The sequence below is a fragment of the Notamacropus eugenii genome, chromosome 6 (assembly GCF_028372415.1).
Source record: "Notamacropus eugenii isolate mMacEug1 chromosome 6, mMacEug1.pri_v2, whole genome shotgun sequence".
NCBI lineage: Eukaryota > Metazoa > Chordata > Mammalia > Diprotodontia > Macropodidae > Notamacropus > Notamacropus eugenii.
In genome coordinates, this window is record NC_092877.1 from 272,394,752 (window position 1) to 272,419,744 (window position 24,993).

A 24,993-nucleotide genomic window follows, 5' to 3' on the forward strand; every position below is an offset into this window, starting at 1 on the left:
ATGGGATGATGAGGATTGAGATGGCCAAGGATGGACAGCATGGATGAGATGATGAAGAGGAGAATAAATGGAAAGAATGGAAGGGATGGTATAGATGTGAATATGGGATAGATAAATACACACATGGGATAAAGAGGGTAAAAATGGGGATTAATATAATGTATATATGGAAGGATGGAGATTAGTAGGGATAGACAAGATAATGATGATAAGACTAGATAGGATGATTAAGATGAGAATCAGGATTGATGGAATTCATGGACAGGATAATTAGGATGAGGATGGGGATGGATAGAATTAGGAGGATGAGAATGGAGATGGGGTAAGGATGAGAATGTGGAGAATGAGAATTTGCAGGAAGATGAAAATGGAATAATAAAATGCATGTATGCATGATAAAGGAAGATGAAGGTAAGATAGATAAATGGAATGAGAAAGATGAGCATGGTTACATGGGATGATGAGAATGGGGATCAGAATGAACAGACAAATTCATAAAATGAGGATCATCATGAGGATGGAAAGCATGGATAGAAAGATTAAGGGTATGAACAAATAGGATAAGGATGCTTATGAAAATAGTCATATGGATGAAAATAGGTGTGATGATGTGCACAGATGAGATGAGAATGAAGGTGGATAGATGTGATACGGAAAATGGGGTAAGGATGGGATTAGTGACAAAGACTAGAATGAATAGATGGATTAAAGATAAAGGGAAGACATGGATAATGATGGATAAATGTCATAAGGATACAGGGACTAATGATCAGGATAAGAATGGGGATTGATAGAAGGATGATGGAAATAGTGGATGAAATCTTGAGGAAGGCAATGAAGTGGGGATTAGTAAGAATAAATAGGATGATAAGAATGAGGATAAGCATGGGGATAAAATGGGGTTATTGCATTGCATGGATGGAATGAAAAGGACTATATTATGGATGTATAGAAGAGATGAGGAAGATGAGGATAAGATGGATAAATGAGATGAGGATGGTCTTAAGAATGACAATAATGGATGGAATGATTAGGAAGGGAATAAATGGAAAGAATAGATGGTGTGATGAATGAGAATGGGGATAGATAGAATAGATTCATGGGTTAATGAGGATGGGTGAAAAATATATATGGGATCAGGATAAACATAAGGATAGAGATGAAGATGAAAGAATGGATGTATGGGATGAGGCAGGGAATGAAAATGGGCATGACATAATGCATGAATGTGATGAGAATAGGAGTTGAATGGGGATAGATGGAATCTATGTATGGAGTAATGAAGATGAGAATGGAGATAGAGATATAAAGATTTAGATGAATAGATGGTTGGAAAGAATGGATGGGATAATGTAAAGATTGATAATAGTTAGAATGCATGCATGGGATGGTGAAAATAAGGAACAAATCAGATGGAATGATAAAATGGAGATTAGTAGGGATGAATGGAATGATAAGGATGAAAACAGAATAAGGAGAATCAGGAAGGAAATGGGTATAGATGGAATGCATAGCAAGATAATTGGGATGAATATGGGGATGACAGAATGATGGGAATGAGGAGAGTGAGGAAGGATATATGGAATGTGGATGAATAGATCAGATGATGAGTATATGAACTGAGGGATAGAATGAGAATGGGTATGACTTGAATGAGAATCAAATGAGAATGAAGATGAAAATGGGAATAAATGGAAGGCAAGACAGGATGATTAGGAAGGTGAATGAGGATGGATTGATGGGATGATGAGGGTGAGAATAGCCTTGATAATTGTTCCTTAGAAAAATCAGGAGGCAGAAACTCTCAAGTTAATGAGAAGTTTATTGATTGTCTCATGTAACATGTACATGCATGCTATAGATAGCCTGCAAAAGATTCATCTCTACAAATATTAGTCTGAGAGATAGTGTCTCAATATCCACTTAGTAATGACTAGCACTATTAGAATTGGTGTTAGAAGTTCGTCGTGATCTGAAAATAGTTGGTATAATCACATTATTTATTTGAATAGGAACTTGGAAAAAACCTCCCCCACCAATTTGGGCCTTATTATATTCATTGAGTATCAACATCCATCAACTGAATTATTAAAACAGATACCAACATCCATTAAAGTCAAATAACAGCAGTCAATAGGGAATATGCTGAAAAATGATAGAAGGTAATGTGATTAAATGTTCTTCTAGCAGTTAGTATTTCTTTCCATAAAGAATAGTCTGTAACACGGTGAGTGGTGATAATCAGGCTAGATCCCTAAAGGCATTTGGCAATATGGTGTTAACTTAAGGAAAAACCAGAAATGTCTTTTGTTCCTTGAATTGGTGGATGAGAAACTTAAAAGGACTTTATCATTGATTGACAGATATGGGCACCATTTGGAAGGACAAGAAATAGTTACATTATATGCCAAACATTTGGTAGCAGAATGAAAGTTATAGCTTAATTCCAATCCATTCTTTTGACAAATTATGAGAGTACCCACAATCAGTATTGCAGTTGTATTCATTATTCCACTATCTTATGTAATCTTAGCTTTGAGAAAGCTGCCTCTTCACTTTTCTGTTCTGATTCTGCTCCTGAGTTGACATAAGCTGCATTCATCCAGGATGGTTTCTCTCCAACCTTGATGGTGGTGTGAGTGACAAACAGCATCTGACAGGGACCTTCTCACCAAAGATACAGCCTATCCTTATATTCTTTTATGTAAATACAGTTTCCTAGCCTGTATGGATATAGAAATATATATAATGCATACACACACACATGTTCTGGACCACTCTTACAAAATTTATCAAGGTTTTGGTTCTGCTGTTACAGTGTCTGTATTAGTCTTTTTAAATTTTAAATAACTTTTCTGAGTTGAACTTGTTTCTAGGATATCCAGAATTTACAGAGAGGGCAGACACATCTGCATGGGTTGCTTTAACATTAATCTGCAGTTTTATTCATCCTTTCTACATTTCCTCAAGATTGCACTTGTTAGGGGATATAACAATGAAGAGGAATTCCCAGATTCTTTCAGATTTCTTGGGAGACTTTGACAATAAAATAAAATGCATGATCTAACTCTAATTGTTTAGGATTTCCTAAGTAGGCGTTGTTCTATTTTGCAAAGCTTTTACTACTGCAGTGTCATCAACCCTTCCAATGACAGATACTTCTGGCATCCAAACACCATTCACATGAACACTAAATATTTCTTGGCTTGCATCCATCGATTATTAATTGTTGATTAAAGAGCAAAAAGTGGTCATAAGTGCTTTGCATCTTATAGATAAATGCTGAGTTTTGTGTAATTGCAAATTTGCTTCAACTATGGTGGCGTTGGGGAAGAAAGAAACTCTCAAATAGGTTAAATATCCCATGATTAAGTCAAACTTTCTCTACTAGGAGAGTAACAGTCTCAACTGAGTAGAGATAGCCAGACATCCTAGCAGCAACAGGATATAAAACTAATTAATTAAAAGTTAAAGGTTAGTAATTTCCAAATGTCTTAGTTAGTACTCAATTAGCTGCCCTTTTTGAATCATGAAAAGAAAAACAAATAAAAAAGCTTCTCATGATTTGTTCTTCTCAGGACAGGAGTAATCATAGATTCCTTTAATTGTATGTAACTGTCTGTTGTCTCCTCAGTCCTTTGGAGTATCTCTGGTTGATTATCATAGAGCATGATACTGAGGGTCTTTCTGCAAAGGAGACTAGCCATTGTTTACTGTATCAAAATAATTCCTATACCTATAGCTCCTGCTTTATGGCAGGTTGCTTGATATTCCCTATCAACTGTATTTGGACAGATTAGATTTGCCAGCCCTTATGAGATAATAGATGCCCCTTCTTAGTAGACTTCTTACTGGGAAAACTACAAAGTTCCTAGAGATGCCTTATGTGGAAGAAGACAAGGAAGAGGAAGAGAAGGAGAAGAGAAGGAGGAGGAAGAAGAAGAAGAATTGGGTCTCTGGCCCAATCAGTATGTCATCTACATATTGTACAATAGTTGACTCACATGGTGATTTGAATGAGATTAAGTTATCCTTTAGAAATCATGAAAAGATCTTGAGAGAGTCCTGAAACCCTTAAGGGAGTCTTTGCTAAAAATATTATTCGTGACTATAAGTAAAGGCAAACAAAAATCTAGATTCCTCAGCCAGAGGGGTCAAGGGGAAAAAGCTGAGCACAAATCAATCAAAGAAAATCAAGGAGTAGAACTGGGGAGAAAAGTAACTACTGTAACAGGGTATGGTACCACTGCAGTTCAAAGAACAGCAAATCTGCAAACTGCATTCAAACGTTATCCAAATTGGGATACAGGCTGACATTGAGAATCAAATTTTCTCTCTTCCTAACCTGAAAATATTGGCCTGTTCCAGGGACAAGATCCCTTGACCATTATTCCCTGTGCTTCTCATTCTTCTATAACAGGTTTTAGTCTTTCAATTTGGTCTTTTGAGAGAGGACATTGCATAACATTTGACCATGTTTTATTCTCTTGGTATTATATAACAAATGGTTCAGCATTTTTAATAACCTTTTCTGTTAAAAGTTTTAGCCCATAATTTAGCCAGAACCTCTTCTGATTCTATTATTTAATATTATTATATAATTCTAATAATTAGGTTTCTAATAAAAAAAAATCTTTCCTCATAGATTATCTAGTGCTTCCAGACTGGCAAATTATCTAATAACCTGATCTTTAAATATGTAGAATATAGTTACCCCAAGCTTGTAAAACAGATCTACAAGTCTTATCTCAATAAATTTACAGATTCTCTTGGTATAACAGAAAGACAAAATGTTCCATAAAAGGTTTACTCTAAACCTGTCTAGGTTGTAAGCCCTTTTTATAATATCTGATAATATGGCAAGGCATAATCTCCAAATTCTTCTACTACTGCCACCTATATGCCTCTGGGCATTATACTGTATGGAGGGTCTTCAGCCTCCTTCTATGAGATCCTTCTCTAAGCACCTTTCTATGAAATAATTTCCACTCTTTCTTGATTCTCTGGTACCTCCTGACTGCATTTGACAAATTCTTTGGCAAAGTTAGGGATCTATACCTCTGACAAAATCCATGAAAAATAGTCAAACAAGCATTTACTAGGCATCTACTCTGTGCCAGACATTTGGATATAAAACCAAAGCAGGAAGATCTGTTCTAAGTATAAATATAAATAGAAACAGAATATAAATACAAATGACTATGGGTGATAAATGCAGTTAAGTATAGTAGTCATGGTTCAGTGTACTACCAGAAAAGGGTTGGAAAATCCAGAAAATTTTCATGCAGAAGATAGTGCTTGAGCTTCATCTTCAAAGAAGAGAGTGATGTCATAAGGTAGAAGAGAAGAAGAAATACATTCCAAATAAGGGAAATGAATAATGCAAATATAAGAAAAGTGGAAAGGGAGTGCAATACATTAGGAACAGAAAAAAACACCAGTTTGGATGGATCATACTGCTCAGGAAAGATGACAATATTAAGTTAAAACCCAAGACTTCCAAAGAGTTTAAGAATTCTGAACAACTAACCCTGATGATACAAAACCAATCATCTTTCTACCACAAACAAATACAAATACAGTCTTTTAATTCCTTAATCCAGTCGATTAAAAATAATACATTACATGTCATCAGGATGGCCTGGTAAATATTTTGTGTCAGTTTCCAACCTGAAAACCTCAAAAAAAGAGGAAAATGTGATAAATCTAAAGGAATTAAAGCTTAGTAAACATGATAAGAAGGTACAACATTACACAAAATAAAACATCTAAGGAAATAAGAACAGAGAAATGAATTGTTTTTCTCATCCATCCACCCTAAACATGGCTGGGTGATGCCAATGCTAGCAATATTACATTACAGGTTTGTGTTTCTGACTAAAGAAACGCTATCTGGTCCCTCCATGGCAGGGATTCTAACCTGTACCATGTATGAGGCAGAAAACACTAATTTTACCCTCTAATATGAAGGAAAGAGAATGGAGATAAGTAACTAGACTACAAAAGATGGAAGAAGAAGCAGGTAAGCTCAACTTTCTGCACAATGACTCCAAGATCTAAAAACAATGCCAGATGGAATAGCAATAGGGGAAAAGAAAGGAGGAAAAAATGGTCATTTTTACAGCCCAAGAACACAAATTTGACGCACTTGGAAATAGCCAGGGCAGGAATTGTGGAATAGGGGTGCACCTGGAGTGGTCTCTGATTGTAGAGTAAGATCACCTATGCTCAGTTATGAATCAGAATTACATTGTTTTCACTAAATAAGTAAGATTGAATACTTATAACCCCTGAGGTCCTTTGGGCAGTAGGCTGGCTGTTATTCCTACACAGGGATGTGTTAGTATATGTTTAACAGCTAGCTATTAAAGAAAAAAAAGTAAACATAACATGCTTTTAAGTTTAATTTCCATTAATGACATTTTTTCATCACTCTCTTAAGCCTAAACAGCAAAATAATAAAGCAAATAATGATTTGCAGCATTTGCAAATTATTGAGGTTTGAGCTGTCACACTGGAAATTTAATAATTGCCTCTCCAGAAATGATTCAAACAGTCTCCAGAATACCACAGCTCTTACTTCAAAGCAGGATCATGGACTTAGCTCTCAGGCTCAGTCAAGGGGTAAGTCATCAGCCCTGTCTCTAGCTGACAGGAGGAGGGCCAACCACTGTCTTCAGAAGTTCTCACCAAGAAGAAATCTTCAATTGTGTTGTCTATATGCAAACAGAGATCCATTGGCTAGAATGTCCAGGAGGATGGCAATTAGATTGTGCTTTCCACATTTAGAACAAAACATCCTTGTGAACCTTGAAAAATATAGCATTCATTGCCCAAAGAAAATAGCAGCAAGTCAATGAGAATCACAAAGGAAATAAAACAAGATGTTTTTAAATCTTTTTAAATACTATAAATGAGCTCATTAGAGGAAAGAGCTGGAAAAGAAATGAGAGACATGCAAGAATTACCAGATTAGAAGAAATGACACATAACATTACCATATTTGTGAGCTTCTTGAAAATTAAAATGAACCTAACAAAAGTTAATGACTCCATGAGACAATTGACACAAAGTGAAAATGTTGAAAAAAGTAGGGAAAAAATGAAAGGCATCTATTGTTTAAAAAAAACTGACTGGGAAAGCTGATCAGTGAAAGATACTTTATCAATGGACTACCCCAAATCGGACCACCCCCCAAAATATTGTCTACATATTCTATTTCAACTGATCATGAAAGAAAACTTCACAGATGTATAAGAAAAAGGTGACAGAGTAAAAATAGAAAGAATCCATTGATTAACTCCCAAATGAAAACTCAAAATGAAAACTTCTAAGAACTTCATGGTCAAAATTCAGTTTCTAAAACTAATACAAGTAGGATACTTTACTTTTCAAGCCGTATAATTTCTACAAAAAAAATATTGCAAAGAGCCAGAAAGAATACATTAAAGTAGCGAAATCAGCATCAGTATCATCAAAGATTTAGCAGCTAACATTATAAAGAAGCAGAGAGTATGGAATAAGATATTTCAAAAAAACCACAAACAAACACAATCAAGGAAACAAATACAAAAGGACTTTCAACCAAGAATATCTTACTCAAAAAAACTGAATAGTGCTGGGTGGAAGTGGAGGGGATATGTCTTTAATAGAGTCCTTCTAAGCATTCTTGATAAAAAAAATAGAGCTGAGTAGAAATTTCTAAATATAAATTTAGGAGTCAAGAAAAACATAAAAAGGTAAATAAATGTGAGCAATGTGAAGGGATATAAGAATGTATATTAAAATATATTTTTTTTAAATGGGGAGGGATAAAAAGATGAAATACAAATGATACCTCAGAAACTGAATGCCATCAGCAGTTACATTGAGAATTAAATAGAACAGAAGACATATGAATAGATTTGTTTTGTTTGGGAATTATTAAAAAGGAACATGCTAGGGAAGAAAAGGAGGGGGAGAAAGTTGGTACAATAGGACAATACTTTCTCTTAGTAATGAGTGCGCCTCTCAGGACCCTAACCAATTCTAGGAGGAAAAAAAATGTATGCGTCCCCTGTAGCAGATAAATATACTGCCCTTGGAAACAGGGAATGGTTATGATAAAGGTGGGGAAGGAGGGGTAAGGGGATACCAGACTTCATGTTTTGGAATACAGAGATACTTCCACTATACATGACTAATTCCTTCCTTTCAAAGAGGGAAACAGAACAGAAAGTAACCTCAATAAGAATCAAAACTTATATACATGCATGCACACAAAGACATGCTTACAAAGAAATGGGAAGATGTAGTGGGATCTACAAGCATACCAACAGAAATAGGAGAGAGAGAAAGATGCACAAATATGGAAGTGCATGTGCTCCTTTTCTCATCAGAGATGTAAAGAAAATAAGGAACAAATGAGTGAAAATATAATTCCAAATATACATGGATGTGACAGAAATAAGGGAAACAAAATACATGAAAACTTATTAGAAAGGTATTCCATAAAATAATTGTAATTAAGCGAAGAGGATGGATATATAATCGTTTCAAACTACATGCATATCTGGGCAGGGAAAAGGAGGATTCCAAGATTTGGTGGAGGAGTGGGTGACAAACAAATGAGAAATTAACAGTTTATGCAACTTTAAGATACTGAGGATAGAATATAAATGGGATGGGGAAAGAGAATGATATAAGCCCTGGAGGAACAAGTATCATAACTTTAAATTTAAACAAATCCAAAAATAGAGACAAAGAGTTGATATAATCGAAGCACATCTCCAAAAACACAACATTAAAGGAATAAATTAAGCATAGTAATAAGTATAAGAATAGTTATAGTCAGCTCCTGAAGTTCATAAATTGTTTTACAAATATTATTTCATTTTATTTTCATACCATCTCTTCAGATAGGAGCTATTAGTATTATCATTTTACAGTTGAGGAAACTGTGGCAGAGTTTAAGTGGCTTGTCCAGGATCACCCTGCTAGTAAGCATCTAAGGTTGTCCTAACTCTACGCCCAGAGTTCTATCCAGTGAATCCACCTAGCTGCCTATCTGACCCCCAAATTAACAGTTATAATGTTAAATGTGAATAAGTAAAACAATCCAAAAGAGGAGAAAATTTATGGAAAAACAAAATTGAGTGCTGCATAAAAGATACATATATAGAAATAAAGACACACACAGGGATGAAATGGAGAGGCTTCAGCAAAATTTACTCTGCCTCAGGGGATTTACCAAGAAAGCAAGAGTTGCAGTAATGCTATCAGACAAGACAAAAATAAAAATTTACAATTGACTGATGTGTTTTTCTTGTTTTGTTATTATTGCTAGCATTTGTAGAATTATGTCATGTAATAGGACAAGAACATCCTTAGTTTAATCCCTGTAAGCACTAGGAAGTTTTCTAGTGTTCTTCCATTGTAAATAATGGTAGCTTTTAGTTTTCGACAACTTTATGTTGTTGCAAGTGAAATTTAACAAATAGGTTTTGTTCTGTTGCTATTCAACCATGTTTAATCATTCAGCCTTTCATGACTCCATTTTGGGGTTGTCTTGGTAAAATACTGGAGTATTTGCCATTTCCTTTTCATTTTATGGATGAGAAAACTGAAGTAAACATGATTAAATGACTTGCACATGGTCATACAGCTAGTAACTGTTTGAAGTCAGATTTGAACTCATGAAAATGAGTGTTCCTGATTTGAAGCCCAGTGTTCTATCTATTGCATCACCTAGCTGCCCCACAAAATAAGTAAACTGAGGAAATTCTCCACCCAGCACAAGATATCATTAATTAACATGGCACAAACCTATTAGTAATAGGATATCTGGTCTGCCTCCATTTGTGCTAAAAGTCCTGGAGTGAGGCATAAAAAAGACCAGAAAAAGCTTTGACAATGGAGAAGAAGGGGAAGGTAGGAGGGAATAAGTGAGCCTTCTTTTCATTGGATTTGGCTTCAGGAGGGAATAACAAACACACTCATTTGAGTATGGAAGTTTATCCTACCTTACAGGAAAGCAGGGGGAAGGGGATGAGAGAGGGGGGATAATAGAAGGGATGGCAGATTGTGGGAAGGGGCAATCAGAAGCAAACACTTTCATAGAGGGACAGGTCAAAGGAGAAAACTGAATAAATGGAGGGCAGGACAGGATGAGGGGGAAATATATTTAGTCTTTCACAGCATCACTGTCATGAAGGGGTTTTGCATGATGACATATATATAACCTGTATTGAATTGCTTGTCTTCTCAATGAGAGTGGGTGGGGAGGGGGAAAGGGAGAGAATGTGGAACTCAAAGCTTTAAAAATGAATGTTAGAAGTTGTTTTACATGCAACTAGGAAATAAGATATATAAGCAATGGGGTATAGAAATTTATTTACCCTATTGGAAAACGGAAGGGAAAAGGAAGAGGGGGGAGGGAGAAAGGAGGGTAATAGAAGGGAGGGAAGATTGGAGGAAAGGGAAATCACAATACATGCTGTCCTGGGGTGGGGGGAGGGTGGAGATGGGGAGAAAATTTGAAATACAAAATTTTGTGGAAGTGAATATTGAAAACCGAAAATAAATAAATTTATAAAAATTTAAAAATGTTCCCATCGACAACAACCAAAAGGACCTGGAGTGAGGGCTTAGCAGGGCTTTTTTAAACCTAGGAGTGTCTTCCTCCTGATTGTCCTGACTACATCATCTTGACCTCCCCTGGCTAAGGCAAGACAAGTCTGATTGATGGACATTTTTATGTGAAGGTGGGATAATCGTTCTCAGTTTCTCCCTATTACTTTATTATTGGAGGAGGGGATATTGATCCTTAGGTGAAAGGATTAATATGAGGCTAGAGAAAGCAGGTTGGCCTTCAGATGTAGCTAATTATTACCCACTCTGATACACAGCTGCCTCTACCAATCTTGACTAGAAAAATATAAGGCTTCTCCATCTGTTTCCTTCTGGTTTGGTCTTCCCCATGTAGATCAAATCACCTCTAACTTTGATTAGGAAAAGTAAGAACATAAGTAATCCCCTGGGATGGGATCAGCTCAATCTGACCTCTGTGTTTATGGAGTAAGCAGAAGGAAGGGGAAAGGGATGAAGCCCAAGCTGGTTAAGGAGCAGATGCCTTGGAGGTTGGGAGTGAACTTCTTCCACTATCGTGACTCTCAGAAACTGCCTACCCTTCAGAAGTGGGGTCTGTCAAAATGAGACAAAATGGATCACAGAAAAATATTGGTTATCAAATAATACAGCACAATATTAATTATCCTTAGTATCACATTGCAAGATAAGCATATTATGTTTGTGCTCTTCTAATGAACTGGGAAAGGCTTCTTAAAGGAGGTAGCACTTGAGCTCAGATTTGAAGGAAGCTAAGTCATTCCAAGGAGCTGAAGTCAGGAGAAAGAGAAGATTCTAAGTGAAATTGTATTGACGTAGAAGATGAAATGTTGTAGACTCTGAACACCAAGCAACCCAATTTTGCACAATGGGGAGAAATACATAATTATCATTGAAAGATAGACTGGATCCATATTGTGAAAGGATTTAGGTTTGTGAAAGGATGGATAGGGCAGCTAGGTGTCACAGTAGATAAAGCACTGGACCTGAAGTCAGGAAGACTCATCTTCTTCAGTTCCAATCTGACCTTAGACACTTACAAATTTGTGACTCTGGGCAAGTCACTTAATTCTATTTCTCCTAGTTCCTTAACTGTAAAATGTGCTGGAAAAAGGAATTGACAAACTATTCCAATATCTTTGCCAAGAACATCTCAAATTGTGTCATGAAAACTCAGACACAACTGAAATGACTGAATAATTAAGGTTTGCAATATGCTATTGTGGTAGCTAGATGGAACAGTGGACAGAGTGCCAAGCCTCAAATGAGGAAGATTCATCTTTGCAAGTTCAATTCCAGCCTCAGACATTTACTAGTCATGTTATCTGGGCAAGTCACTTAACCCTCAGTTAAGCCTCAGTTTCCTCTTCTGTAAAATGTACTGAAGAATGAAATGGCACAACCATTTCAGTATCTATGCCAAGTAAAGAGTCGACTGTGACTGAACAACAGCAAATGTGCTGTACAAATATTATTTCATTTTATCCTCACGACAACCTTAGGAGATAGGTCTTATTATTATTCTCTAAATTATAGATGAAGAGACTGAGGCAGAAAGAGATTCAAGTCTGATAAGTGTTCAAGGCTACATTTGAATTCAGGTCTTCCAGATTCCAAGGTCAAAATTGTGTCCACTAAACAATTTAAGTGCTTCATAATGAATGAATGAGACTAATAAATTAAGGCAGAAATAAATATGAAGAATGATGTTTCCATAGAAGTGGGATAAGATTGAGAAGAGATAGTGAGTTCTATTTTGGACATGCTTAGTTTCGGACACCTATGGAACATGCAGCTAGAGCTATCAAGCAGAAATTTACAGATGCAGGAAGGAGGTCAGGTAAGAAATGAAAACAGAAAGTGGATATTTCTTCATAAAATGGTAGTTGAATCCATGGAAGCTGATGAAATTACCAAGGTAAAGTTTGTAAAGAAGAGAAGGCAGAGTGTAAAGCCCTAGAGTAAACCCACACATAAAGGGCAACGATTGGTGCAGCAGAAAAAAAGAGATCCATAATACAACAGTGTCATAAAAATCCAGAGGAGAGAAAGTATCCAATAAAATCATCATGGGCAAGCACTGCAAGGTTATAAACATCAGTAAAGAAGAGACAAATTCCAAATGTGGTGAAGACATCATGACTTACATGACATGGCCCAGGTAAGGATTACTTCTTGCCTACAGGATCAAACCTTGGCAGAATCTTTATCCATTGCCTAAAGAAATGAGAATTTAATTGAACTTAATTTATTTTAAATTAACATTTAAAGTTTACATAAAGTAAACTTGAATTATATGACAAAAAAAAAATCATTTTTTAACATAAAGTTAGAGCTGGCCATACTTGCCATACTTAGTATAAAAGCCCATGATTATTTATACTGTGAAGATTAATAATTTGAAGTTCTGTTCAAATCCTGGGGGGGGGGGGGGCAGGGAGTATGATTAATTCCCAGTGTGCAAATTTCCTCCACCAATACAGACCTTAAATAAATGATTACTCAATGGATAGGTTTTAGGGAGTTGTCTGAGGCATGTGGAGATTAAATGGCTTCCATAGAGTCACACAGCCAATAAGCATCAAAAATAGAATTTGAATTCAGGTCTTCGTAGATTAATGACACCAAGCTCAACATTGTATCCACTATATCATAGTGTCTCTTACATGTGAAGAGTGTGTGTGTGTGTGTGTGTGTGTGTGTGTGTGTGTGTGTGAGAGAGAGAGAGAGAGAGACAGACAGACAGACAGACAGACACAGACAGAGAGAGGGAGAGAAAGAGAGGAAAAGAGAGATCCATCTAAATGAAGTTTGGGGCTCTAGTGAACAGAGTTCACATTAAATGAAGTTTTGTTTCAGTGGCACAATAGGAGAAAACCAGCAGCAAAGTTTAGGGGTATAGGATGTGTTTAGGAAAGAATCCTACTTCTAGTACCTAGTACTTCTGGTGTAAAGTATCCTTGTACCTCTGGTGTAAAGGCTGCCAGGTTCTTTTCAGGGCTGCCTTCCACCTTGGTATCTACCTGATTCACCCAATTCTCACCTGTGGCTCCAAGATGCATGCTTAGTGTACACACCACTATAAACCACTTCGGCAGATGTGCTAAACCAGCCTGAGGGTAACCAAGGGATCTATAAATATGGTGGATTTTAGTGTGTGTAATGTGGATTTTTGTTATTCTTTCCTAGATACTAGTTCCTAGGATCCAAAGCCATGAAAATCCCTAGTTCTGAGGCTCATGACTTGTAAACATCTCTACCATACTTGCACAACATATTATAATCTAAAACATTTGAGTTCAGCAATGAATTAATGTAAACTTGTGAGGCTATTGCTGGCAAATTGCTGTCTTTGTTACCCTATAAATCCCATAGACACTGGTCAGTAAGTGGGAAATTTGAATCAGCCCCCATTAAGGCTTAGGGGAGATAGGAATTAACAAGGGAAATGTGCATGTGTGATTGCCTCAGCCAGCAGCTTAGGGGACCTATAGGAGTTGTAGCTTCTACTATATTTTTACCTGCCCTTGTGAAAAGAGTGCGAAGATTGCAACTCCAATAGACTGGTCACTATGTTGGAATGCCAAAAGTAGCCTAAAAGAGTATTTTTGGGGACAACTCACACAAGACAAGCTCTTAGATGATGGTCAGAAGTGATACAAGGACAATCTCAGGTCTCTCTGAAGAACTTTGGGATTTATTGCATTACATGGGAGACATTGGCACAGGACTACTGCTTCAAAGAAGATCCTACACTCCTTGAATGAAGCAGAAATGCAGTAGATTTCCCTCCCCCTCTCTCCTTCTCCTTATCTCTCTCTCTCTCTCTCTCTCTCTCTCTCTCTCTCTCTCTCTCTCTCTCTCTCTCTTCCCATCTCCCCCCATTTTAAAAGGTTAATTGTGAATTTTGGAACCCAGATGCCTTGGACAAGAGATAAAGAATAGCTATGAATGTGGGAGGGGCCCATCACAACTAAATCTGTTCAAATGATGTTACTCAAGTTATTAGTACATATCAATAGGAAACAAAAAGTAGAAAAAAAATATAAATTAAACTTGAGGTCTCTGGAGATGACAAGGGGAAATCAACATCTAATATATTTCTAAAATGCTAAATTTGTAAATAGTTTTTTTTTAATATATTATCCTCTTAAAAGTACAGTGATAAAAAAAAAAAAACAATAACCTGAAAGAAAAAAAGAATGGATGACTCCACCATTAACAAAGCACCTATATCTATCAAAAACTGATTCACAAAGAATAAAGGAGAGGTCCCAACCCTGATTGAAATGAAATGTCAGTAAGGATAAGAAAAGAATGATGGAGAATGTTTTAGCAGACAAATGATATGCAGAAATGAGCTTTAATACATATCAAAAAAGAAAAAAAATCCTAAAATAGCATCTCTATTCAGTAGAACAAATTCATATGAACCAGAAGACACAGTTAGTCTGCCTTCTTAGAAGCACTTGTTGAAGTTGGAGTCAAGCTTGGACAGAAATGGATTTAAAACAGAATCCTAATATTGATTGCAAGAGTAAGATGGCGTATGAGGAGAGGAGGCTACAAATCACCGAGGTACAAAACCTTGAATGTGTTATTCCCTCTGGCCAAGAGCTCTCAGAGTTTTCAGTAGAAGAATAAAACTATATTTATTAATCTTCTTAAGAAGATGCATGTGCCAAATCTAGAGAAATGGTCATTTATTTCTTCCTTTTCCTTAACATTTTAACGCAAATATGAAAGTTTGCTATGCATAAATCAAAATATATATTTATAAATTTGTTTAAACATCTATGCAAAAAGGAACAAGTTGACTTTTTAAAGGGCTGAAGAAAAGATTTACACCACAGGAAGAACACTAGGGGCCAGGAGGAAAAATATACATAATATTCATAATATTACTTGCTCCTCACTGTCACTTCCAATAGCAGCACCATGATGCCATCACTCAGCAATATCTCCTTCAGAAGTCCTCACCATCTCACTGTATCATCATATGCAGATTCTGGTGAAAGTTACCTACTGGTCCCCTGGTTATTATCCTTTCTCAAAGGCTGCCATATGTAGCTCATATCCTTCTTCTCTGCTCCAATACCAGCCCCATTACTTAACAGACTTCAGTTAAAACCTAGCTTCCCAGTTCATAGATCCCTTCAACTTATAAGAGCTGTACTTTTCGTTTACTTGAGTCATATAAAGATAGTCATACTCTAATCTCACCACCACCCATAATCGCTGTTCCTCAATAACAATAGCACATGAGGAAAGAGTGAGAGGGAAGGATAAACCACCCTCACAGCTCACTGCAGTAGTCCATTATATAGTAGTGTTCAGTTGCCTCATAAAACTGTCTGGTTTTGAAGAGTATCTCCTAATGCAGTCATCTTGTCCCCTGGGAACTTTTTTGCTTATGCATTCTGGAATAAGCCAGTTATCAAAGCAGCTTCTTCTAGCAGATCTGCTTCTCTGATTCAGGTCATTTACACAGTTCCCTATTAAAATCTCTTTCATAACAGATATCAAAATAACTTAATACAGTCACTTTAATTTTGCATTTCCAATAACTAAGTCATGTGGTGAAAATTAGTTCAACCTTATAACCCTAATAAGAACATCAAATTGGGAATCACTAGATCTGTGGCCTTGAAGCCACATACATCTCTCTAGGTCCTCAAGTACAGTCCTTTGACTGAATCTAAACTTCACAGAACAAGTCCCCTTAATAAAATGATTTGTTCTGTAAAACTGAGGCTCTTCAAAAAGTCACACCTAAGGATCTAAAAAGCCACATGTGACCTCAAGTCCACAGATTCCCCACCCCTGCGCTAGATGAAAGAATTTACATTTTGCATACCCCTACCTACTCTTATCTTTAAGCAATATATTTGATTTGAACACTGCCAACAGACAAACAGAAGAACCTAAAAGATGGTATGAGGATCTTTATTTTTAGAATGAGAACAGTTATTTACTAATGTACCTGTGCAAGCCAGAACTTAAAGTGCTTTTTAAATTAGTATTGACTCCACCACCACTTAACTTCTAACATTCATCTATTTCATTTGTCATCTTGGGTTCAAGTCATAGAAAGGGAAAAATTTTCAGTTTATTACCTATAACTGCCTTGTGATATGTTAGCAAATTGCTATGTTGATATATTTAGGAAATTCAGATAACAACTAGTCCTCTAAAATAGACCAATTTGTGCAAAGGGTGAACAATGTAATTGCTTATGTAAAATTCTGAACCCAGTTCTTAGAACTTATTATTAGAACATGTTCAAAGTCTTTGCATCCCATTAGAAACACTTGCATTTGATATATATAATTGATTGATCTTGTTATTTTCTCAAAAAATTTTCACTCCATCTATTTACTCATTATTTACTCTAGTTATTTAATCTACTTGCTCATTCATCCTTCAGGAGGATAAGATGCTACTGCTAAGTATCTAATCCTATACAGGACCACATAAGTGCCAACTCTCTTTGTAAGTAGATGATTTCTATGGCTAAGTTTAGTGACCACACAAATGAATTTACCTAAGAGATGCTTATTTTACTCCCAATTGTTACAAAGAGCTATGATGGGGTATCTGAAAAGACTAAGTAAATAATTCCAGATTTTAACAAATAAATTTCTATAGTAGAACATGCTCAGTTACTAACCATATTCAAATGAATTAGATATGAAAGCCCCATAGACCAGTGCTCATAAGTACTCCTCAGTGATTTCAGATAAAACATCCTCTTTATTATAAGCAAATCTAGAAATTTCAGATTTCTTAAATTACAATACTTCATAGTATTTCAACACATGATCATTAGGGCTGATAAAATAACATGTTTTCAAACATTTTCCTATCTTTTAACAGTTCAGTTTATAATCTAACAACATCCAGATTATTAGAGAAGTTGTTTTTCTAATAGCAATTCTATACAAGAGTTTACCAAATTTCACACTATAAAAAATTAGAATTGAATGAATGAGAATAGAAATGAATGAAATGACTGAGTAACCAGATGCTATTTCATCAGATGTACTTCCAAATTACCTTACATAAAAAACCATGCTTCCCATCACACATGGCTTTAAAATTTCAGGTGGAACTTATTTGTTTAACATACATTGATTTGTAATGTAAGCTGATTTATGCACATTCTCATTCTAACTAGGTATAGCTCTGTAGCTCTCTGTCTCAGGTTAAAGAATTATACATTATATACCATATCACCAACAGAGCAAAAACAAACGTATAACCATGACAAATAACAAGTCTCAAACATCTTATCAAATTAAAAAAAACACACACACACAAAGAAATAAGAAAGGACAAAGATCCAGGGATCTTTTATTGAAAAAGTTCAGATTAGACAGAGTCTCTTGATCAAGCATCAGCAGGGAAACTACTGCCACCAAATAGAAAACCATGTAGAGGCAAATAAAGTTTAAGATATCTGTCAAAATCCAAAAGAATTCTATTTGATCTAATGGGTTATAAGGGAGCCATATTCCTTCACTGCATAATCTTCATCCAAATCTATCATATCAAGGACATACTTTTCTTCCTATTCACTAAGAAATATACTCCCTTTTCTGTTCTACATTTCTGACATTCTGCTCTGTTTGATTAAAACTGGATGGTCCTATGTCCACGTGCAGCAACTCCCTCTAATCTCTGGTGTTTCACCCCAGAAATGTAACTGAAGTAGGAAAAGTTTGCCTCCCTTTCTTTTTGTTCTCCTTAGTACTCCCTCACTCTCATCTTCACATTCCATATTTTACTCAATCAAAAAACATTTGTTAAATGCCAACTATGTCCCAGACACTGTACTAAGCACTACAATATGTGTTCTCAAAAAAGATATAAGCCTTAGTGCTTGTGCATCTCACTTGGGGAATAATTTGAAAATCTTCTTGTGAAATAAAAGGTGTTTTGTTCCTTGATAAGAAGAAATTCAAACACTAGTTAATAAATAGAATAGCTAATTTGGAGGAAAGGGACACTTGATAAATCAGTACTTAAGGTCAAACTGGATGAGGAAGGAGCAAAAAAATTTGTGATCCACCTCTTAGCCACTGACTTAATTGTATTATCATTAAGATTTGTGGAATGAAACAACTCAAGACATTATTTTTGAATACTAACAACAAATAGTCAATAGTTATCTGTTGGGGCAGCTGGGTGATGCAGTGGATATAGTGCCAGGCTCAGAGTCAGAGGGATTCATCTTCCTAAGTTCAAATCCAGCCTCAGACACTTACTAGATATATGACCCTGAGCAAGTCACTTAACCCTGTTTGCCTCAGTTCCTCATCTGTAAAATTAGATGGAGAAGGAAATGGCAAACCACTCCAGTACCTTTGCCAAGAAAATCCCAAACTGGGTTCACAAAGAGTTGGACATGGATGAAATGACTGAACAACAACAAAAGTCTCCTGTCAAAGATCCTATTAACACAGGACCCTGTGTTAATACATTAATGTTAATAACATTAATTTAATGTTAATACATTAAAAAATGCATGGTCTAAGGCGACCAGACTGACAAGAATATATGAGCCTGAGGGAGAAAGAAAATGTTAGCATTTACACCTTAAAAGGATATTAAAGATCATCTCTCAAATATCTTTTAGTTAATACTCATGAGATCAAGAGGTGAAAAATGAGAGAGAATTTAGCAACTACTTCCTTAATGTGCAAACTTTATATAGCAATGACCCTCACCTTTTTTTACTAGAAAAATTGTCACCCATCCCATAGTTTTCATAAAATAATCTAAGCAAATAATTTTTTAGTTTATTTTTATTAAAATAAAATTGAGAATTTGCTATAAAATTTTAGCACAAAAATTAAATTTACAATAAAATAACGACATTAAAAACATAAATTGATGTATGCAATAAGAGATATAAATTTTCACCTAAGTACCACTCTGGGTTCATCCCATAAATTTTGGTAAGTTGTCTCATGGTTGTCATTTACTTTAATGAAATTATCAATTGTTCCTATGATTTGTTCTTTGACCCTTTTGTTGTTTTTTGGAGGGAGGATTAGATTAGATAATTTCCAATTAATACTTTTTAATTTAGCATTTTATTTTTCCACAATTACATGTAAAAACAATTTTAGCATTCATTTTTTAAAAGTTGAGTTCCAAATTCTCTCCCTTATTCCCTCCCCACCACATCACTCATTCAAAAGGCAAGCAATTCAATATAGGTTATACATGTATGGACGTACAAAACACATTTTCATATTAGTTACGTTGTGAAAGAAAATACTGACACCACCACCACCCCAAAAAGCTCAAGAAAAATAGAGTTTAAAATAGTATGCTTCAATTTATATTCAGACACCATCAGTTCTTTATCTAGGGATGTATATAGCATTTTTCATCCTAAATCTTTCAGAGTTGTCTTGGGTCATTATATTGCTGAGTATATGCAGTGCTAATCTAATTAAGATCTTTTACTGTTTTTGTTTTACTAAAAGTGGCTTTGATTGAGTAATGTGATTGGGGATGATCTCTCCCACCCATTGATGAGAAACTTGATTAGGGGAGTTGTTTTGCTGGAGAGTCCCAAGTACCTCTTGTGTTTTCCTATTTAGGTCCTGGGTCAGAGGGTTATGCCCTCTGGCTCTAAAATGTGCATAAATACTCTGAGGGTGAGGTTTACTTTGGAGACTCTGGAAAGCCATTAAGGAGCATCACCCCACCCCCAGGCTAAAACCCAGAAATTGGTGCTTCCCTCTCTGGTAACTGTGTGTGTATGAAATGGTCAGACACATATATTATGTAATGGTCAGGCAGTTTGGAAGCGCTGTCAAATAATTTTTGATTTCTCTGAAATTTTGATTTTCTTTCATACCTGTACTTGATTAAAGTGATTGTCTACCCCTTGAAAGTTGCTCTCCTTTTACGAATGTGGATCCAAAAACCTGTTGTAGTAGCCCCTCTGTGTATATTGGGGTACTTACTGATACAGTATAGCTAAGTCATTCCTAAATGATCATCTTACTACACTGCTATGCCTTTGTGCACATTACATTTCACTATGCATCAGGTTATGTAAGTCTTTCCGGGATTTCTGAGAATATCCTGCTCATCATTTCTTATAGCACAACAGTATTTCATTAAAGTCATATACTACAGTTTGTTCAGCTCTTTCTCAAATGATAAGCAACCACTCAATTTTCAATTCTTTGCCATCAGAAAACAGCTGTTATAGACATTTTTGGAGGTCATTTTCCTTCTTTTTTTTAAATCTCTTTTGAGATTCAGACCTAGTCGTGGTATTGCTAGGTCAAATGATAGGTATGGTTTTGAATCAGGTCACAACTCCACCAATAGTCCATCAGTGTCTCATTTTCCCCACATTCCTCCAACATTTGTCATTTTCCTTTTCTGCCCCATTAGCCAATCTCATAGGGGTAGTACCTCAGAATTGTTTAATTTGCATATCTGCGATCAATAGTGATTTAGAGAACTTTTTTCTTATGGCTATAGACAGCTTTGATTACTTCATCTAAAATTGTTCACATCTTTTGATTATTTATCAATTGGGGAATGGCTGTTATTTTTATAAAACTGATTCAGTTCTCTATATATAGTTTGAGAAATGGGGTGTTTATTAGTAAAACTTATTTCAATTTTTTTCACAGTTATTCTTGCTAATTGTATTTCCCTCCATCTTAATCCCAACCCACCCCCTCCCCCACTTATTCTATTCTCTTTCTTATTTTACCCTGGTCCTCCTCAAAAGTGTTTTCCTTCTGACTACCCCCTCCCCCAATCTACCCTCCCTTCTATCACCTCACCTTCTTCTCTTATCCCTTTCTCCTCCTACTTTTCTGTAGGATAAGATAGATTTATTCACCCAATTGAGTATATATGTTATTACTTCTTTGAGCCAACTCTGATGAGAGCAAGGTTCACTCACTGGCCACACACTTCCCTCTGATTCCCCTCCAGGGTAAAACCTTTTCTTGCCTCTTTTATGTTGCTAATTTACCCCATTCTACCTCTCTCTTTCACTTTCTCCCAGTACATTCCTCTCTCACACCTTAATTGTGTGTTTTATTTTAGATATAATCCCTTCATATTCAATTTATAAATGTGCCCTCTATCTATATATACTCCTTACTGCCCCAACAATGAGAAAGTTCTTATGAATTACAAAAATTATCTTTCCATGTAGGAATGTAAACAGTTTAACCTTATTAAGTGTCTTATGAGTTCCCTTTCCTGTTTACCTTTTTTATGATTCTCTTGAGCTTGCATTTGAAAGTGAAATTTTTTATTCATCTCTGGTCTTTTCATCAAGAATGCATGATAGTCCTCTATCTCTTTGAAGATCCACTTTTCCCTTGAAGGACTGTGCTCAGTTTTGCTTGGCAGGTGATTCTTAGTTGTAATCCTAGTTCCTTTGTCCTCCAGAATATGATATTACACACCCTCCTATATTTAACATAGAAGCTGCTAAATCTTGTGTTATCCTGAGTGTGGCTCAATGATATTTGAATTGTTTCTTTTTTAAACATATAATTTATTTATTTTTCAGTTTTCAACGTTGATTTCTAGAAGTATTTGAATTCCAAATTTTTCCTCATCTCTCCCATCCCCCATCCCAGGAGAGCGTGCACCTAATTCACCCTTTGCTCCAGTCTGTCCTACCTTCTATCACCCTACTTCTTCCATCTCCATCGCCTCTATTTTTCTGTAGGTCAAAAAAAGATTTCTATACCCCATTGCCTGTACATTTTATTTCCCAATTGCATGCAAAAACAATTCTTAACATTCACTTTTAATGTTCCTTATTCTCTCCCTTTCTCCCTCCCCATCTACTCTCATTGAGAAAGCAATTAATTAGACATAGGGCATACATATGTAGCCATGCAAAGCACTTCCATAACAATTATGTTGCAAAAGATTAACCACATATCCCTCTGTCCTGTCCTGCCATCCATTTATTCTGTTCTCTCCCTTGACCTGTCCCCATACAATGGTAGTTGCTTCTAATTATCCCTTTCCCCCAGTTGCTGATCCTTCTTTCATCTTCCCTCTCCTATCCCCTTACCCCATGCCTTCCCGTAGGGTAAAATAGATTTCCATACACAACTGAATATGTGTTATTTCCTTCTTAAGTCAAATCTCATGAGAGTGAGGCTCTCCCTGTCATCTCCACCCTTCCCCTCCACTGTAAAACCTTTTTCTTGCCTCTTTTATGTGAGATGATTTGCTGCATTCTACCTCTCCCTTTATCTTACTCCTAGTATATTCCACTCAACAGTAAATTTTATTTTTTAAGTATTCTCCTTTCATATTCAACTCACCCTGTGCCCTCTATCTATGTATAAGTATGTGTGTGTGCATGTATGTGTATATTATGCATACATACTCATACATTCCTATATATACACACATATACTTATACCTACGTGCATATGTATAATATACACATACACACACACACATATCATGTTGGCTAATAAGCGTCATAACTGTAGTGTAGCATAGCATGATAGAAAGAGTCTTGGAGTTGTTGAAACCTGGATTGTAATGTAATTCACCGTACTAATTTAAATCATTTACCTTCTCTGTGCTGTAGTTTCCTTGTGTTTGAAATGAATAATTCAGACAACTGTTTTCAGAGATACTTCTTGGAACCCACATATTGTAAGATGCTGGTGTTGTTCATCCATTTTGCTCTCTGCTTCCATTTACTGGATGAGTTCATTCCATTCACATTTATAGTTATGATAACTAAGTGTATTTTCATCCATTTTCACTTTCTTTTATTTTTTTATTTGAGTCTTCTTGCACAAAAATATGGACATGGAAATGTTTCACATAATTATATATATATGTTATATTATTTATATATTATATAATTTTATGTATACAGATATACAAATATATATATATATATATATATATATATATATATATATATATATATATATATATATATATATATATATACACACACACATACATAAAACCTATATTTGGTTGCTTACCATCTCAGGGAAGGGGAAGGAAAGAAGGGAGGAAGAGGGGATAGAATTTGAAACAGAAAACCTTAAATGAAAATGTTAAAAATAATTTTAAGTAGCCCTCCAAAAAAAAAAACAGAAGGAAGCACAGAAAAACTGGGTTGTTTGGAAAACAATGCATAGAATTTATTGCGTAGGTTTTCATTAAATGGCAATACATATTTTGTATTAGAATTCTCACATGCTCTGCTTGTGTACCTGGAAATATATATATATTTTTTTATTTTTGGTATGTATGTTTAAAATGAATAATTTTTTAAATTAATTTATTTTAAGTTTTCAACATTCATTTCCACAAAATTTTGAGTTCCAAATTTTCTCCCCATCTCTCCCCTCCTCCCACCTCAAAATACCAAGCATTCTAATTACCCCTACCACCAATCTGCCCTCCCTTCTAACATCCCTCCTTTCCCTTGTCCCCATCTTCTCTTTTGTCCTATAGGGCAAGATAAATTTCTATACCCCATTACCTGTATTTCTTATTTCCCAGTTGTATGCAAGAACAATACTCAACAGTTGTTCCTAAATCTTTGAGTTCCAACTTCTCTTCCTATCTCCCTCCCCACCCATCTCCAATGGGAAGGCAAGCAATTCAATATAGCCTATATATGTGTACATTTGCAAATGACTTCCAAAATAGTCATGTTGTGTAAGATTAATTATATTTCCCTCCATCCTGTCCTGCCCTCTATTTCTTCTATTCTCTCTTTTGACCTTGTTCCTCCCCAAGAGTGTTGACTTCTAATTGCTCCCTGTTCCCACTGCCCTCCCTTCCCCCACTGCCCCTCCCTTCCATCATTGCCCCCCATCCTGCTTATCCCCTGCTCCCCCACTTTCCTGTATTGTAAGATAGGTTTTCATACCAAAATGAGTGTGCATTTTATTCCTTCCTTGGGTCAAATGTGATGAGAGTAAGCTTCACATTTTCCCTCTCATCTCCTCCCATTTTTCCTCCATTGAAAAAGTCTTTTCTTGTCTCTTTTATCAGAAATGATTTGCCCCATTTCATTTCTCCCTTTCTCTTCCCAGTATATTCCTCTCTAACTCTTTGATTTTAGTTTTTTAGATAAGATCCCTTCCTATTCAACTCACCCTGTGCTCTCTGTCTCTGTCTCTTTCTGTCTCTGTCTCTCTCTCTATGTCTCTCTCTCTCTCCATACATATGTATGCTTGTGTGCGTTTGTGTATAATCCCATCAACTACCCAGATACTGAGAAAAATTTCAAGAGTTACAAATATTGTCTTTCCATGTAGGAATGTAAACAGTTCAACTGTAGTAAGTCTTTTATGATTTCTCTTTCCTATTTACCTTTTCACACTTCTCTTG

The 24,993-nt window shown here is 35.8% G+C and overlaps 1 long non-coding RNA gene across 1 annotated transcript in view; it reads right to left on the minus strand.

Moving 5' to 3' along the window:
• The window catches only part of LOC140509479 (uncharacterized), a 52,750-nt gene that overhangs the window by 8,857 nt on the left and 18,900 nt on the right, over positions 1-24,993 (minus strand). Inside the window, exon 3 of the long non-coding RNA XR_011968776.1 lies at positions 12,753-12,822. This is a non-coding gene — a long non-coding RNA (uncharacterized lncRNA). The remainder of the gene's footprint in view (positions 1-12,752; positions 12,823-24,993) is intronic.